The sequence below is a fragment of the Phascolarctos cinereus genome, unplaced genomic scaffold (assembly GCF_003287225.1).
Source record: "Phascolarctos cinereus isolate Bilbo 61053 unplaced genomic scaffold, phaCin_HiC Scaffold_9;HRSCAF=440, whole genome shotgun sequence".
NCBI lineage: Eukaryota > Metazoa > Chordata > Mammalia > Diprotodontia > Phascolarctidae > Phascolarctos > Phascolarctos cinereus.
In genome coordinates, this window is record NW_027556402.1 from 106,011,080 (window position 1) to 106,026,812 (window position 15,733).

At 39.6% G+C, this 15,733-nt stretch overlaps 1 long non-coding RNA gene across 1 annotated transcript; it reads right to left on the reverse strand.

The window, feature by feature from the left end:
* Nucleotides 1–11,140: 11,140 nt before the first annotated feature.
* Nucleotides 11,141–14,397, reverse strand: LOC144455214 (uncharacterized). Its single transcript, XR_013483930.1, has 2 exons — nucleotides 14,284–14,397; nucleotides 11,141–14,140 (listed from the first exon to the last, which is right to left on the reverse strand). It is a non-coding gene; the product is annotated as an uncharacterized LOC144455214 (long non-coding RNA).
* Nucleotides 14,398–15,733: the final 1,336 nt, after the last annotated feature.

Genomic DNA, 15,733 nt, shown 5'->3' on the forward strand with positions numbered 1-15,733 from the left:
CATTGAGACCATGGAAAAGGATTAAAAATTTCAAGTGAGAAACTACTTTAAAGAAGAAATTTATGAGTATCAAATACATTGGAGAAATGTCTTAACACAGGTGACTATAATGACAACTTTCTTAGAATTTTTATATTAACAGCTTTTAAACATTTATTTATTTATTTAAACAGCTATTAAACATTAGCTGTTTTTGGAATTTCAGATACAGGTTTGGATTTGGTTGTTGATTATTGCATTCCTTTTTAAACTGACAGAGATATTGAAGACAGGAAAGAAGAAATTTAAAATTTCCAGAAAGTTTTAAAAAAGAAACTTTTTGTTAATTAAAATATTATTTGCAATACTTCCATATATAAAAAGTGAGCAATTTTCTTTTTAATATGGGTATCTGTCACTTTTAGCCTACCTAATTAATTTCAATTCCTTTCTAATGTTACTCAGGCAAGTTTATGGATAAGCACAGATTTTTCTCTTGATTAAGTCTCTTATAAAACAGCCACTTGTGCTCTGCTTTATGTCCTTTAACACACATAAAAGGAAAGTCTTATTACACCACTAAACCTAAGCTTTCTATATTGTACCATACGAAATTTTATTTCTTGCCTGTCAAAATAAAATCACTTTCCTTTTGGATTAATTGCCAGAATTAACTAATTCAATTGTACTCATTATTAAAAATCTCAGTGTCTTTATAATAGCCTATTAATGTGACATATTAACTTTTTAGAATAATGATTGCTTTTAAATACTTCATATCATATAATTATAATAAATGATCTCCAAGGTTGCTTCCTCCTTTAAAATTCTATGAAATATTTCTTTACAACATTCAGTTATGTACTGGTGGCTGGTGCTTAAACTTCATCAAAACATAAAGCAGTTTTCAGAATTGCTAATTAGGCATTTTATATTCCACCTTGGTTCTATATTATCTCATCATTTCTCTGAACTTCACGCTTGGCTGCTTCAGCAGTCATTTGCTCCTTTATCTGCTGGCTAAATGCTACAATGGTCATCACTTCTCATAGGACACAGGACCTCCAGATCCTTTGAACTCAAAAGGCTGCTTGCAATCCTGGATACATTTCACCTTGAGGTTGACGCTCAGTCACTTATCAGGAAAGGAAACACAAAACAGAAAAGACCAGCAGAAGCCCACGTGAAAGTTCACCTGTTTGAGTCTAGGGTCAGGTGGAGAGATGAGGGAACAGCAGTGTCCACCTCCAACCCCCAGTTCAAGCAGATAACAGCACTAATTGCCATATGGGAAAGTTACTGCCAAGAGATGAATTGAAAGCTCTTCTTTTAACAGATGATGCACCCTACCACCCCTCTTCTCCCCACAACGGGGAGGATCAAGAGATCATTCTGGACTTAGCACGTCATTCTAAAACAAAAGTCCTTTCAGTGCTAGACCGCCACATGACTGGAAGCAGTCATTTGGTCATCCCTAAGAGTCTCAAAAAGGTATCACTGCGTCCATAGAATCTTTAATCTTTAGGTTTTAAGACAAATCTATTTTATGTAGTGTAAATGTCTGTTTGGGTCATATTTTGTTTAGTTTTAACTGGGCCTGGGACTTCATTGGTATGGGAAGTTCCATTGAGATACTTTCTCTGCCAATGAAGATATGAAACTTAATGTTTTGTAGAATTGCCTGGGGTATTGTGAAGTTTAGTGATTTGCCCAAGGCCATGAAGGCAAGCCTTAAAAACTTAGGTCTTTTTGATTCAAGATCAGTATATTGGTTGGTTTTGCTGATCTTTCCCCCCCCCAGCATTAGACGCCCTTTGGCTGAGCCCACAGAGACTGGGGCCCTTGCCTCTCCCCATCCTGTATCCAGGCATATACTTCGGATGAGACTTAAGCCTTAGAAGCTTGACCTCTGTCAAAAGGTGGTCTCCATTTTCTCATACTCATTGGCTCATTAAGCACTACAACCAAGCTCTCTAGGGGACAATTTTAATTATAGAAAATTATATTCTGATGTGTCTAGGTCTCCCCAAAGGAGGAGTGACAAGTACTCAAAGTGCAATAGGAACCAGTTATGGAACAGGGAATTTATTCCTGCACACAAAGGAATGCTAAGCATAAAAGAATCACAGAATGCATTATAACAGAATGACCAGAACAGAACATAGTCACAATTTATAGCCACTTTTACCATCTTCTGGGAAGCTAATATGTAAACTTTTTCAAAATATAAAACAGTTTGCAGAACTACTAATTAGGCATTTCACCTTTCATCTCACTTGGGCACTTGCAACTTTCTTACAACTCTCTTACTGCTCTTACAACTTACAACTCTTCTACTAAAACAGCAGGCTTGTACCAGTTCTCTTGTCAGTGGCCAACCTCTCCAAAACAGAGGCTTTCTTACACTTTTTGAATTCATATAAACACCTGCAGAACAAGATACTCATTCAATTAAGGAAAGGACACACACAAAGTGAAGGCAGCCAGAGATACCATCCTAGGGAGGACATTTGATTATGGATGCATACAAATCAAGGGGGACAACAATAGGGACAATTGCCCTTTCCCCCACAGGGCTCTCAGGATGCACGTTGAAATAGTTCACACACTTCTTGGCCAGAAAGGAAGATAGAAGGGTAGGGGCTGGTAGCTTACTTTTGCACATCTACTGAGTCATCAGCTCTTCCAGTTCAGCAGCCAATTAGGGGACTTTGCCATCACAAAGAGCCAGCCCTTTGAGATGATAATCTGAATCTTATTTGACTGGAAACAACCCTCCTACTCCCCAGCCCCAAGCCTCAACAGGTAACCTAGAACCAGGAATGGTGACTGAGCATGCTCCATAGGGAGAGAGGGGACTTTCCTCCTACATTTTAAAATCTTTGTTACAAGTGATAGCTGACTGCTTAAGGCAGAGAAAGTAATATATTTCAAAATGAATATAACGTAAAACAAAATACATCAGTAAAACTCTTTTTTAATTTAACAAGATATCTATAAAGCATTGCTTCCTGATCAATTTGATAAGCTTATAATGGATATTTTTATAAGCTTACAGAGTTTTTTGGGGAGACTTTAGAAAGCATCTCCCGATTGGATTGTGTGGACATGTCTATTAGTTGGGAAGACTAAATATGTCTAACCAAATCTCAGTTACTTGGGCTGCACCCAAGATGTTAGTTTGAAGCCTCTTTCACTTCTCTTGTGGAAGATGAGTTTCACTGATAGGAGCTGCCCCCAACATGAAGTGAGGTGTGGCTAGGCAGTAGTTCACCTGAAAGAATATATGGGAGTTTTAGTAGCATGTCATCTTAGTATAAGTTATTGGTGTGGTAGAGTTGCCAAAAAAAATTACTATAATCACTTTTGAAGAGGTGATAGTCCTACTATATTCTGGTCATACCTCAAGTTTTGTTTTTGGATCTGAGTGCTAATTTTTAATAACATCATTGATAAGCTGAAGAACATCTAGAGGAGGGAAGCCAATATGGTAAAGAGCCCCACAATCAGGTTGTCTGAGAATCAGTTTAGCTTTGGAAGAGAAGAGTTGGAAATAGAGTGGGAGTAAATGATAGCGGTGTTCCAGTTGTATAGCTATCATGGCCAAGAGAGATTGGACTTGTTCTTCTTGGCCCTGGAGGGCAGAACTAGGGCTAGTGGGTGGAAGTTACAAAACAAAGACTTGATATAATGAAAAACTTTCCAGCAATCAGAACTACTGAAAAGTAGAACGTACTGACTTTGGACCTAGTGGTTCCACTTCACTAGAGGTGTGACAGGACAAAACTCTACCCACTCCCTTCCTCCCCCCAACTCACAACAGGGATTAGTTTTCCCTCAGGACAGCAGAGACAAAGCTGTCCTGAGACCTGATTGGATTCTACCTCCCCTGATACAGATTCTTGGTCTCCTAAGACCATAAAAGTCCTGAATGGAGTTCAGGCTCCTCTGACTTGGTGGATATCTAAAGACTAAGTAAGGTTAACTCTATCCAGCAGCAGCTCTTCTTACTCTTCATCAATCAGCAATGACCTTGACACCATAGCACCCATGTCAAAGGGACCCACAGTTGGCAATGATCTTGGCACCACTTACTCCTGTGTGGGAGTCTTTAACACAGGAAAGTGAATATCATTGTTAAACATCAAGGAATCAGGGAATCTGTGTTGCCTTCACCAACACAGAACATTTAGGGAGTGATGCAAAGAATCAAGTTGCAATGAACCTCATCGACACAATCTTTGATGCCAAATATTTGATTGGTTGCAGACTAGATAATACAGTTGTACAGTCACACATGAAGCATTGGCCTCTTGTGATGAATGACTCAGGCAGGCCTAAGATCTAAGTGGAGTACGGAGGGGAAAACAAAAGCTTCTATCCAGAACTCTCTTCTATGGTCTTGACCAATATGAAAGAAATTGTCATAGCTTACCTTGGGAAGACTGTTACAAATGCTGTGGTCACAACACCAGTCTACCTCAATGATCCCCAACATTAGACCATCATAGATGCTGGAACCATCAATGATCTCAGCGTGTGCCAGATCATCAGTGAGCCAACTGCTGCTGCTATTGCTTATAGCACGGACCAAAAGGTTGGTGAGGAGAGAAATGTGTTGACCTTTGATGTTGGAGGTGGAATTTTTAATGTCTCCATTCTTACCATTGCAGATGGCATCTTTCAAGTCAAGTCCACAGCTGGGGACACCTACTTGGGTGGGGAGAACTTTGACAATTCCACAATCAGCTATTTCATTGCTTAATACAAGCAAAAGCACAAGAAGGACTTCAGTAAAAACAAGAGGGCTATCTGCCAAAGTGCCATATACCACTTTTGGTATTTGGTGAAATACCAAAGCCTATCCTCTCTTCTAGTAACCCAGGCCAGTATTGAGACTGACTCCTGTGAAGTCTGTACATCGATTACGCATGCACTTTGCAAAGGGATGAATGATGACTTTTTGTGGCACACTAGACTCCATGGAAAAGGCCCTAAGTGATGCCAAACTAGACAAGTCATAGATTCATGACATCATCTTGGTGGGTTGGTGACACATATCTCTAAGATCAAGAAACTTCCATGAAGTGGCAAACTTGAGCGGCAAGGAACTGAGCAAGGACATCAATCCTGTCTTGGCTGTTGCTTATGGGCCGGGTTGTCATCTTGTTCAGGGAATACATCTGGGAATGTTCAGGGTTTGCTGCTTTTGGACATCATTCCGTGTTTCCTTGGTATCGAAACTGCTAGTGGAGTTATGGCAATTCTGAGCAAATGCAATACCACCGTTCCTACCAAGCAGACATTTACCACCTACTCAGAAAACCAGCCTGGTGTGCTAATTGAGGTTTATGAAGGTGAGGACAAAATGATGAAGGGTAGCAACCTGCTTGGCAAGTTTGAGCTCATAGGATTTTCCCCTGTCCCTAAGGGTGTTCCTCAGATTGAGTAACCTTTGCAATTTATATAAGTGGCATCCTTAGTGTATCTACTGTGGAGAAGAACACAGGCAAAGAGAATGAGATCACCATCACCAATGACAAAGGTAGCTAAGAATTATAAGATAAATATGAGAGAGACAAGGTTTCTTCCAAGAACTCACCTGAAATCTTGTGCTTTTGACATGAAGGCTACAGTGGAGGATGAGAAATTCCAAGACAAAACTGGTGATGAAGACAAAAAAGAAGATCCTTGACAAATGTAACAAAATAATCAGCTGACTGGATGAGAACTAAACTACTAAGAAGGAAGATTTTTTTTTTGTTTTATTTTTTAGGCAATTGGGGTTAAGTGACTTGCCCAGGGTCACACAGCTAGTAAATGTCAAGTGTTTGGTCTGAGGTCGGATTTGAACTCAGGTCCTCCTGACTTCTGAGCCGGTGCTCTATCCACTGCATCACCTCCCACTGAGAAGGAAGAATTGTGAGCATTGACAAAAAGAACTGGAGCAGGTCTACAATGCAATCTTTACTAAGCTATACCAGAGTGCAGGAGACACTTGGTGGATTCCCAAGTGGTGAAGCAGCCTCATCCAGAGGTGCTTCTCCTGAACTTCTCATTGAAGAGGTTGACTAAACACACCAAAAGAAAGAGCATTCCGCACAGCTTTTCAAAAATTGAAGGACTCATTTGTAGCCAAAGCAGTTGTAATTCAAAAGTAACATTTCAACTACTGTGTAAACATGAGTATTCTGAATACTTGAATGTATGCAGAGGGAGAGAAGTGAACGTTGTACTTTATCAGAACTATAAACAAGTGGAAATTTAATTCTTGTCCTGAAGAATAAAATCTATTTAAAAATGGCATCATAAAAGAAAAAGTACTGAGTCACTGTACCCTGCCCTGCTTACCAGGCACATTTCCATATGGAGACTGGAGGAGGGAGGTGGGGTGAGGGGAGAGTCTATAGAAGATAAGTGCTTCTGTATCCTTATTGTATATCCTTGTTATGACCTCCTTTTATTAACTTTTCAATGACTTACAAGTGCCTCATTTCATCCTGAAATTGACCCTGAACTAACTAGGTGATGTCATCAGGCCCTTCCCTAACAAGAGTTTCCCAGAAGGGCTGCATGGCAACTTCTCAAGTATTTAGTAGAAGGAACTAAGTTCAGGTTTGGATTGCACTAGATGGCCTTTTTTGGTATCTTCTCTAACTAGAGATTCTATGAATAATTTTAGAAGACCTAGGTTCTAATTAAATTTGGTACTGTTTAAGTTTTGTCACTGTGAATTATTATTATTATTATTTTTTAGTGAGGCAATCGGAGTTAATTGACTTGCCCAGGGTCACACAGCTAGTGTCAAGTGTCTGAGGATGGATTTGAACTCAGGTCCTCCTGACTCCAGTGCCAGTGCTCTAGCCATTGCATCACCTTGCTGCCCCTGCCATTAATTATTATTGAAAGTGATCACCTTAAAGATTAATGGTCCAGTTAGTGGACCAGGACTCAGCTGCTAGTCCCCTCTTCCACTCCTCCCCCCTTTAAAAGTTAAAATATCCGGGAAAAGTGAAAAAGGAGCGAATAAATTAATAAAATTGTAAAACTATAGAGCTGGTCAGAACTGCCGGGATCATATTTGCTCAACTGTCTCATGATACAGCTGAAGAAAACAAAGTACACTCTCCATGTACATTTACCACCATGCCTCAGCTGCCTTCTCCCTCTGCCCCTTCTTCCATTGGTGTGCTCTTCCCATAACCTCCATTTTGAGGAAGGACTCAAACTAGCTATCTTTCAAAGCCCGGACTTTGTTATCATGCCCCCATAAGGTTGCCCCACACACCCCTACTTTTCATATTCCTTTTATGTACTATTCCCCAATAGACTATAAGCTCCTTGAGGGCAGGGGCAGTCTTTTTGCTTTTATTTGTATCCCCAGCACTTAGCACAGTGCCTGGCATATAGTTAAGTGCTTATTAATTACTTTTAGACTTGACTTGACATTTAATGATGTGCTCAAGATCACAAAATTAGTCAGTTGCTGAGCTTGTCTTAAGTTTGATGATTTCCCAGTCCAAAGCTTTTTCTACCACATTATGATGTTTTCCCCCTTTCTATTTCACCTTTTCCATGACCACCATTATGATATTTGTTGTAGAATAGGACACATTAGATGATTTAGCCTATAGAAGTTCAAGATGGGGGAGGGGTCTTTATCTCAGCTCCCACTCTCACTGATAAGTCAGGTTCCCAGATTGAGATAACATCCTTAGGGTTCACGCTTCTTGTTGTTGTTTGTCGTTGGCAGAAAAGACCATGACCTCAGGGACATGATGCCATGACTTGCAAGTGAATTGGATTTAAGTGAGGGAGGGCTGTGCAAAGCCGTCAGCCTCATTTTCTCCTTTGGTGCTATCTGGGTCAAGTGGCAAGATATAGATCAGAATGACTGGTGATGGCCCTGGATGCAGTTGGTAGCCATTTCTATGATAATGAATAGGTTAGACCCACCATTAATGGACAGTATATAACCACTGAGTAATTCTGTTAATTTTTTTTCTAAAGATATTTACTAGTTGTAGAGCAGGAAATAATTCCTTTTAATTGAAGTGCTCCACATAGTACCAGCGCGGACAGTGGGTACTCACAATAAACAAGGACCTGCCTAAATTGCTTTGAGACCAATCTTAGAACATTGTACTGAATTACTAAATTATACTTTAGAATGTACATAAAAGAAGTGCCTTCTCCCACACCCCTAGAACAATCACTGAATGCTTTCCCACAGAGCAGAATTTGCATAAATAAAAAAACACATTATAGTTCTGGCTCATTTAGACTTACAATTGTCTTTCATTGATTGGGAAAATCTATATGGATATAAAGAGACTGTTCAGAAATAAATGTACAACCTTTGCACAAGTAAGAGATTCAGGATTAGTATATGATGGACAAATAATTTCAATGGAAATTATTAAAGGATAAGCAAGGATTGTTTTTTCCCCCATAGGACTTCATCAGGGATGCAATGGTACTTTTGATAATCTAGAATAGAGAAGTATTATAAACTGAGAAAAGCATTTCATTTTAGTGTTGGAATAATTGATTTTTTTCATACTTATAGTGAATGAATGCTAGAGAAAGAAAATATCATGAGTATTTTCCAGATATAAGGTCAATTGCTATCTTAGTAAATGATGAATCAGGCAATCTCTAAGGACAAGTATAAATGAATATTTGCCTAAGGTAGTAAGTCTAAGGGAGCAAAAAATTATAATTTGCTAAACTATATATTTAGTCAGGTCAGAATAAAATGTGTATTTTGTGAACCTTAGTTTCCTTGGCCTGACCTAAGGCATGAGTCATTACTTAAAAATTAAAGAAACCAAAATTCAAAACAGTTGTATTAAAATAGTACTACATTTATCACCACATTTAGGATTAAGGGATAAAAAACTCCTAAATGCTACATTGGTTAAGTAAGAATTTTTTTTAAACAAAAATATTTGACTTTGTGTTTTTAAAAGAGCAAATGATACCTGCTATTAATGAAATATTGGCAGTACTGTGTCTTCTGAATTATTGCTCTTTTTCTAATCATCCTGTTTGGTAGCTGGCTGCTGCTGTTGTGGTCACATCGATTTTGACCAATAAAACATTGCTCATTTTGTATCATTATCAGAGAACATGCTGTTGGCCATACAGGAAATGTTTATATGCTATCTGAGCATGTTCCGGCATGCCTGTATGAGAAGGAAACTGCATTCAGTTTTCTGTCTAGTGGAGTAACATAATGACAATCAGGTTTTATTAACATAGATGAAGTGCTTTGTAAAGCTTAAAGGGCTACATAAAAGCTAACTATTACTTATTTCTGCATATGCTGGATTAGAGAGGCTTTTTAATTTTCTCTTTTATTATAACAATCTTCGACAAACAGAAACATTTCAATATATAAAGAACGAGAAAGAGAATTGTTTAGAAAACTTTAGTTTAAAGCAGGAGTTCTTAATCTAGAGTCTATGGACTTGTTTTTAAAAATATTTTGACAACTATTTCAATATGATTAATTTTCTTCATGATATTGTGTATTCTATTTTGTGAATTTAAATACATTATTCTGAGCAAAGACTTCACCAGATTGTCAAAAGAGTCTATAGCACATAAAAGGTTAAGAAATCCTGGTTTAAAGCAAGAGGTACTGGTTAAAATGCAAATAACACTGGGAGAAATAATTTAAACCATTATTAGCTCATTAACGTTTTGGTACAATTTTAGAAACCAGGACTGTAAGCTGAGATACTTGGGGCTACAGGTCACATTTGGAAATACCTCCTGGGATGGAAGCCTCATGGCACCCATGTCCTCCAGTGACTTACTGTTGTATTGTTGTTCATTCTTCATTTTTGAAGAGGGCCAATGGCATTATAAGTAATGTCTTGACTTGTGTATGAATTGGATTTAAGTGAGGCACAGTTGCCTCACTCTCTCTTCCTAAGTCATTTAAGTCCAGTGGCAGGACAAATATCAAGACAACCTGTGATGGCCCAGGATGCAGCATATGACCTTGGTGTCTTAGCTGTGTGGCTCATAGCAGTCCACAGCACCTGCTTCAGCTGCCTTCATAGCTATTGGAACAAATTAGTCTTGTCTGCCCAGTCAGCTAGAGAGAATCTTCACATGCTTGAGATAGACAACTCCCTAACTCACCAGTAGGTTTCAGACCTGTCAGTTACTCTCAACCTGGTTTAGCCCATCTGCTGAGACAGCTGCACACGCTACAGCTTCTTGGAGCCACAGGTGAGAATTGGGTGAAGGTGGGCACCAAAGGAGGATGAGCAGCCCTGAAAAAGGGCTTGGCAAGCCTTCACACCAGGGGTGCCAGTCCTTCCTGAATACCCCATATACCCCAACTTACTTTTTTATATGACCTATAAATATACATTCAAATATAGTACAGCAATAATTTTTTTCCTTATTCTGAACTTGACCAATAAATATAAACAGTAAAAGAGAGGATTCTATATGAAACTACAAATCTCTATTATGTAGAGCTTGGTTTTTTTAAGTATACAAAAGATCAGGGCAGCTAGATGGTTCAGTGGATAGACCTCTGGCCTTGGAGTCAGGTGGACCTGAGTTCAAATGTAGCCTCAGACACTTGACATTTACTAGCTGTGTGACCCTGGGCAAGTCACTTAACCCCGATTGCCTCACCAAAAAAAAAGTATATAAAAAATCCATCATATTAGCTTCAAAGTTTTTATTTCCATTCTCTTCTGTATATTGAAAAAAAACACAACCGTTTCAATGGTCTTTTTTTTGCATCATTATTACTAACTTCCCTCATTATCCTCAAATCCTGCTACATTCACCCCTCCTTCCTTTAACAGAAATGCATAATCAAACAAAGCAAGTCCACACATGAACCCATGATCAGAAATATTGTTTCATTTTGCATCTCTGGTCTATTGTCTCTATAAAGAGTTGGGAAGTCTAATTCATATGGCTAGGTTTTAAAAGTTTTGAATGTAAATGAAATTTTTGTGGTAGCAAAACACTGAAAACTATGGATTCCTATCTACTGGGAAATAGCTGAATAAATTGTGATTTATTAATACAATGAAATATTATTGTAGAGAGAAAAAAAGAAATGTTATAAGAGATGTATTCAGAAAAACATGGAAAGACTTACATGAAGTGATACAGAGAACCAAAAAAAATTTACATCTTGAATATACTAATGTAAATGAAAACAACAATAAAAGATAGGTGGATTTGGATGACTTGCAATGAATAATCTCAGTTTGAGAGAATAGAGGACATAATATACATATCCCTCACTAAAGAGGTGGAGGATTCCGGCTAAGGAACATTTGTAAGTACATAAACTGCCAGACTTGTTTGTATTTATTTATCTATTTATTTATTTATTTTTTACTTGCTTGCTTTCTTGAATTGGCTTAAGTATTTTGTTTTTGTTTTGGCGAAAAGGGCAATGGAAAACACTAGCTTGGTCCAAGGCAGTGCGATGTAGGAGCGTTCTTCCCTTCCACCGACGGGCCCCTTTCAGCTCTGGACCCAGGAATACAGGTTCTGGAAGAGCCTAACCATCTAAAAGCAAGGTCAGGTTCTTTTTCTCTCATTCTTTGGCTTTCTATATCCAAAGCCTTAAGGGAGATTACTTGATTTGGCTCATGGGAATCAAAGTTACTCAGTGTACAGCATGAATGAAGTGCAAGAGAGCTGTTAATTCCCTTTACCCAAAAGCAATAAATAACACACACACAAAACTGAACAACTTAAACAGCCAGCAGCAGTAGCACATTGTTGTTATTCAGTTGTGTCCAACTCTTCATGACCCCATACGCCATAGAATGTCAATGTTGTCTATGGGTTTTTTCTTGGCAAAGACAATGGAGTGATTTGTCATTTTCCTTTTCCATTGGATTAAGGCAAGCAGAGGTTAAGTGACTCACCCAGGTCGCAGAGCTAGTGACAGGCCAGATATGAACTCAGGTCTTCCTGACTCCAGGCCCAGGGCTCTATCCACTGAGCCATCTAGCTGCCTCCAAGCGGTGACATAACTCCTATTATAGTCTTCTGATCAAATTCTTAAAACATCAAAGACACTATGCAGTTTGTGCGACTTTTGAATAGTTTTCCATTTCCTCTCAGCTCTATGCCATGCAAACAATATCTTCCAAGTCCATGACTTCTGGACAGCCAGGCTAGGGCCTAGGTTCATTCTCCTGTTGATGATCATCCTCTCCTCTAAGAAGCAATGTAATCGAAGCAGGGGATATCAGCTGCCTGCACCTATTGAGAAATCCAGAAACTATGAAGGTTGCCTCCAATGTTGGACACATTCAGGATCTCTGCTCAGGCACCTACAATCAGGCAAAGATGCACGAAACAGAAAAGGCAGTCAAGGCCCCAGTGCTCAAGCTTAGCTCACCTACTGAGCCCTCGCTTCAGCTGCCACATGGAAGTAGTAACCAAGACGCCAGGATGGAGAAAACCACTCCTCTAGGAGTCCCAGAATAATATCCCCTCTTGGAAACTCGAAGGAAAAGAGGGACGTGGGCAAGTACTCCCTTTTTAAGGTCCACTGAGTCAGCAGCTCTTGCTGCTTATTTGTCCTGCCCTCTTCTAGGGGACTTCCACATAAATATTGATCCTCCCTCCAACACTGTAACCTCACAGTTGCTCAACTTGCCTATTTCACCGGACCTACCCTTCCACCCCACCTCAGTCACACACAAACATCTTCATACACTTGATCTTGGTGTCACCCACAAATGTACCACATCCGTGTTCATGAGCTCTGAAATTCCTTTATCTGATCACAGTCTTCTGTTGCTTCACCTCTATCTCTGTCTTCCAATACCAAACCCTGATTTTTGTCCACGCCTTCACCTCTAATCTCTTAACCTCCTAGTTTTCTCCCAGGCAATCACTCCTGCACTGGCTACACTCACTTTTCCTCATCTTAACCTCTTTATGAACCAGTTCAACTGTACCCTGGTCTCATCTCTTGAATCCTTTTGCCCCCTTATTACATCACTGATCTTGCCTGCTAAGCCTCAGCCTTGGATGACTCCTGACATTCACTGCCTTTACTCCTATACACATGTTGCTAGAGAATGAAGCTGGAGGAAATCATGAAATCATGCTGAATGGATCTGCTACAAATTCATGACACGTAAGCTCAACTGAGTCTTCATTGTGGTGAGGCAATACTTTCACACCTTAATTGACTCACAGCCCTACGTCACAGTAGCTTTTCAAAACCTTTTTCGAAACCTCAAACCTCCCACAATTCTCCTTCCCTCACCCTCTCAGAAGAGAAACTTGCTTCATTTTACCGAAGAAAAAAAATGTAGGTCATTTGCTGAGAGGTCCCTCTTCTTTCTTCCTCCTCATCTTATATCCACTAGATGCCTTTTGCCACCTTCTCCTTCACCCCTTCTCACATGAAGATGTGGTCCTTCTCTTTGCCAAGATAAACCTCTCTACTTCCTCCTTGCCTCAGGATTATGGACTAACAGAGGTAAAGTCACCTCCCCACCCCTACCCCCTACAAACTGAATGGGATTCGTAATAATGGGCAGTCCCAATTTCTATGGATCTTTTCTTCTTGCAACTGCACCGGCTTCCTTTGAGCTGCCAGTTCTCTTCTATTCATGGAAGCTCTCCTCATGTCACTTCATTTTGTGGTTGACATCAGTTATGGCGTCAGCACCTCTCTGTATAATCACCGGTCACAGGCTGCTATCTCAGAAAGAGTGGCAACAGGAAGAGAGGAAATGAAGAGAGAATACCACAAAGTACATATGACACCCATTTATTCTCTCATCGTTTCTATCTCCTTGAAAATCAGAGATCACAAGACCCTAGATGATGGGGGGAGGCATCATCAGAAATGGCTTCCACAATCTCTCTCTGTGTGTCTCTGTATAGTTCTGTCTCTGTCTCCCTTCCGCACCTTCCTCCTCCTTCTTTCCAGGCAAACAATTCAAGGAAATAAATGAGGCAAAGAGATGGACAAGCCACATATACACCAGCCCCTTCTGGCACTCTGATATTGTCTCCCAGATGTTACAAATTCATTATCTTCTACATGCTTCACCTACCCCCTGCAGCGGTATGTCCAAAGGGAGTCTCTCCAAAGCTGCGCACAAAAGCACCCCTTTATTTCCTGGTACAATAGCACCTGAAAAAAAACAAAGTGGGCTGCTAGCCATTATTATAATGTACAATCCTGGATCAAAGATTTTCCCCACCAGCCCATTTTTACCTTTTTAAAAACTTCGCTAAATAAACACATAAATAAATACTTCTCTTCAAGGTTCTTACCAAGTGTCATCTCCTTCATGGAGTTTCCTCTGATTCCTGATGACTAGAAGCAATATCTCCCTAATGCTTCTCTTTAAAATTTCCTGTGTACTTAATCATGTTCTAATTGATGAGATAAATATCTACCAGGGTATGCGCACGCACACACACACACACACACACACACACACACACACACACACAGAGCCCTTCACGTAAGGCTATTTCCTTCCCTGAAAAGCAAATACACTGGCCTTGATTGTCCTAAGGGGCTAAGGTTGAAGCCATATTGCAGTTGACAGGCAGGTTCCTGTCAACTTACAATCACCACCCATCTTGCCAGAGGATTTTCCTCTAGAAATGAAGTAGGATAGTTAATCCAATCTTAAGTGCTGTCTTCTCACTGACTATCATTTCTATGCTGTTGTTAAATAAGCCTGTTTCCTCTTGGATTAATTAGGAATGTCTCATTTTGTCTCAGAATCAATCCCAAACTGCCAGGACACCAGCCTGTGTCAGGCCTGGTCCACAACATGGCATCACAGTTATTTATAGATACATGTCTCTTCTATAAGCTGTGTGAAGTCAGGAATTGTTTTTGTTTTTTACTTTTACATACCCAATGCCAGGCATAGTATTTAACACATAGGTATTTAATAAATGTTTGCTGAATTTAATTCAGAGGCTTCTCCATGTCTTATTCTTCCTATGTGCTGACCTCCAGTAGTCCATAAACATTCTACTTTGGCATCTCATTAAAATGTGTAGCACTTACCTACCCCACTTACCTGTTATATGTCCTTTTCCTTCAAGGGCATATTTTTACTAGTTGACATGGGTAGTAATGAATTAACTAGATCAAATATAGCTGTTGTACTAACTGGTTAATATGTTACCCCATTCCAAATAACAACATACCTTAACACAGGGTGGTATGGTAGAAAGAACACTGACCTGAGAATTAAGACCTTGGCTTTGCCACTCATTAGCCATGTGACTTATACAAGCCATTTAACCTCTGCATCTTATTTGTGCACTAGATATTTCAAATGATCTTCTAGTTCTAGCATTATGACATTACCTACAATGCTCATGGGAATTAAGTTCTACCTTACACTCACCCAATTGGCAAATTTACCAAAAAAGAAAAATGACAAATGTTGGAGGGGCTGAGAGAAAACAGGCACATTGATGCACTATTGATGGAGGTATTAAATGGCTTGTTCAAGATCCTACAATATCAAGTACCAGGAGGTTCTTGGACCGCTACACCATGGTTTTGGTGTTGATTTTGGTGAACCTTTCAGAGTCTCTTGAATGTGTATTTTTTCTCCCTCCCTCTTTTCCTTCCTTTTTTCCCTTCCTCTCTTCTTCTTTCCTCCATTTATTCCCTTCCTTCCTTCCTTCTTCTTCCTTCCTTCCTTCCTTCCTTCCTTCCTTCCTTCCTTCCTTCCTTCCTTCCTTCCTTCCT